The 3663-nt window shown below is 37.2% G+C and overlaps 2 pseudogenes; one reads left to right on the top strand and one right to left on the bottom strand.

The window, feature by feature from the left end:
- Positions 1 to 683: 683 nt before the first annotated feature.
- LOC134913161 (5S ribosomal RNA) lies at positions 684 to 802 on the bottom strand (annotated as a pseudogene).
- A 1365-nt stretch (positions 803 to 2167) lies between these two features.
- On the top strand, positions 2168 to 2286 carry LOC134913097 (5S ribosomal RNA; annotated as a pseudogene).
- Positions 2287 to 3663: the final 1377 nt, after the last annotated feature.

Here is a 3663-nt window from a genome sequence, read left to right on the forward strand (position 1 = left end):
ATCCATCAGTTGAAGTTGAACTATCAATTTTGGTTAATTTTTGAATTTATAGTAATATACCTCTTCTTACATGGGTTCCAATAAATGTATATCAACTGTAAATATCTCAATGTACTTCTGATGACTATATATTAAATATATGGGTGGTTTTGCAAAGAAGCAAAAAACAGAGCTGTTTGATATGTCTCTCTGGGGCACGCTTTGTAAATTGATTTGATGACAAGATTATGTAACGATAGAGTATATGTAAAGCATTAAAACGTAACTTTTATTTAATTTTACAGACGAAAAAGTTTAATTAATTATATGAAAAAAGGGCATTTCTGTGTGAAACAGCAAAAAGGGTTAAAACAAGTATTAAATAGTATATAACAACGATGATATAATGATGATATGTCACTCGCCTATTGAGAAATAGGTGACAGAAAATTTGTCTGCACACCCTCTGGATTCTCAGCGAGTATTATTGTAAGACATATGTCCACTGCGAGAATAAAAGTTCTTGTTATCTCTATGAATTTATGATTGAAAATACACAGGTATATTTCATATGAGAGACACAAGAAGAAAAACCGGCTTTTTTATTATCGGACTCCTTTTGATATAATCGACTCTACTGCGTATTCTGCAGTATTGTCTGACAAATGGGTTCTGCTGGTCAATGAAAGGTATGTACCTTGAAAGGACTACAGTACCCAGTATTCCCAGAGGGTCACCCTTTCTGGTACTGACCGGGCCCAATGCTGCTTGGCTTCCAAGGTCAGACGAGATCGGGCAGATCCAGCATGGTATGACTGTAGAAGATGTGGTAAACACCTCTCAGCATGGAAAATGGATAGTGGTTGAAGCAGAATGCGATTCTGTGAAAAATTATTGAATTGACAGTCGCCAATTGATATTGGTCAATTGATGGCCCAAGGAAGACCAAGATGTGGAGGGATTATTCACTGACGGAATCCTCCACGTTATGATTATAGTAGAAAACACATACAGGAATTGCCTCAAGCTTTTTAAATGAGGCAATTGAAATACTGATAGGACAAGAGTTAATTAATTTCATAGAATGCTAATAAACAATCATGTGGAATATACAGTTATGTGGGATATCAAAAGCTGAATCTTATATCAGGATTGTCAGAAGCTGTTTAAGCAGTACCCTGTTTCATTATAACAAAATGTGGTTATGTATAAAGAGTTTCCGCAGAATTGCTAGATATGGAATGGATATTGCTATTTGCAACTTTGTCACAACACCCTTAATATGCACTGTTCAGGCATAATGAGGACAGATACAATTGTTTTAAACATACCACATAGGTTGCAAAAATACTTGCGATGTACGCTGAAAGGAGTCCGCCCGTCGGAGCCCCGTTGCCGAGGTCCCGGAAGTCGGGTGCCGGACCGGAAGTGACGCGCGTTTCGCTGGGAGGAGCTTGTTCACTGGATCGTCATCCGTAATCCGTTATTGTGACAAATCAATGAGGCAATCATCTGATAGAAACTTGCAGCTTCGTGTCACTGTGACAACTAATTGCACTTTGCAGTGTTAGAAGGCAGCTGGTTTTTGCAACCTATGTGGTATGTTTAAAACAATTGTATCTGTCCTCATTTGGACACAGAGCTGCCCTGACACCTTTTTTGCAACAATGTATGTCGAAATGTTTAAAATTATGAACAGTTAGCTGCCTCTGCAGCCTGAACAGTGCATATTAAGGGTGTTGTGACAAAGTTGCAAATAGCAATATCCATTCCATATCTAGCAATTCTGCGGAAACTCTTTATACATAACCACATTTTGTTATAATGAAACAGGGTACTGCTTAAACAGCTTCTGTCAATCCTGATATAAGATTCAGCTTTTGATATCCCACATAACTGTATATTCCACATGATTGTTTATTAGCATTCTATGAAATTAATTAACTCTTGTCCTATCAGTATTTCAATTGCCTCATTTAAAAAGCTTGAGGCAATTCCTGTATGTGTTTTCTACTATAATCATAACGTGGAGGATTCCGTCAGTGAATAATCCCTCCACATCTTGGTCTTCCTTGGGCCATCAATTGACCAATATCAATTGGCGACTGTCAATTCAATAATTTTTCACAGAATCGCATTCTGCTTCAACCACTATCCATTTTCCATGCTGAGAGGTGTTTACCACATCTTCTACAGTCATACCATGCTGGATCTGCCCGATCTCGTCTGATCTTGGAAGCCAAGCAGCATTGGGCCCGGTCAGTACCAGAAAGGGTGACCCTCTGGGAATACTGGGTACTGTAGTCCTTTCAAGGTACATACCTTTCATTGACCAGCAGAACCCATTTGTCAGACAATACTGCAGAATACGCAGTAGAGTCGATTATATCAAAAGGAGTCCGATAATAAAAAAGCCGGTTTTTCTTCTTGTGTCTCTCATATGAAATATACCTGTGTATTTTCAATCATAAATTCATAGAGATAACAAGAACTTTTATTCTCGCAGTGGACATATGTCTTACAATAATACTCGCTGAGAATCCAGAGGGTGTGCAGACAAATTTTCTGTCACCTATTTCTCAATAGGCGAGTGACATATCATCATTATATTGTCGTTGTTATATACTATTTAATACTTGTTTTAACCCTTTTTGCTGTTTCACACAGCAATGCCCTTTTTTCATATAATTAATTAAACTTTTTCGTCTGTAAAATTAAATAAAAGTTACGTTTTAATGCTTTACATATACTCTATCGTTACATAATCTTGTCATCAAATCAATTTACAAAGCGTGCCCCAGAGAGACATATCAAACAGCTCTGTTTTTTGCTTCTTTGCAAAACCACCCATATTAGCTCTTTCTGCTATAAATGTCCGGGAGCACCACCAACCGTTGTTCTGTCCTTAAAGCCTTTTGAGGCGAAATTGGCAGCTTTATGTTGGTTTAAACTACAATTAGAAACTTCATTAGTACTATATATTTCTTATCAAGCAATGAACAATCTGTTCCAGTGCAGATCCCAAAAAACCCACCCAATATATTATATATATTAAATATACCAATAAATTTACACCCATTTTTCTACTCCTTGTGTGGACTCCAGGTAAGTGAGTATAAACTACAGGTAGATAAGTGACCTCCACATAAATATGTATTGAGAAAATATAAGCTACAAGTAAGTGCATGTATTTTAGGTACATGTGAATCAAATGTACACATGCTATCGTTCATATAAGGACCATTGATTTCCCAAGGTAAGTATGTATATGTTGTATAGAGGCCTATTTTTGTTCATTTTCCCCCCATATTTTGCATGTTTTTAGAGTGGAATTTAAATATATATGCATATTAGCAATTGTCCAGATGTTGGTCTATTCAATTAGACCCATCTGGCTACATTGATGATACCCCCATCCTCTGACATTTACAGGAAGGCTGAATAGTGTATTTCTTCATTTAGTCCTAACGGCGTAAGACTATTGAGTAGGAAGATCTGTCTAGACTCTCTTTTCAGGAGCTCTTTATTGATATTACCACCTCTTATCCCCATTTCTACTTTCTCAAGTCCAAAGACTTTCATCTTAGTGGGGTCACTTCCATGTTCTCTCCTGAAATGCCTGGCAACACTTGTAAGTTGTTTCATGTTTTCATGATCTCGCTGGGCATTTTTAATGTGGCTTGC

Source organism: Pseudophryne corroboree, chromosome 4 (genome assembly GCF_028390025.1).
Source record: "Pseudophryne corroboree isolate aPseCor3 chromosome 4, aPseCor3.hap2, whole genome shotgun sequence".
In the NCBI taxonomy this organism is placed as follows: Eukaryota; Metazoa; Chordata; class Amphibia; order Anura; family Myobatrachidae; genus Pseudophryne; species Pseudophryne corroboree.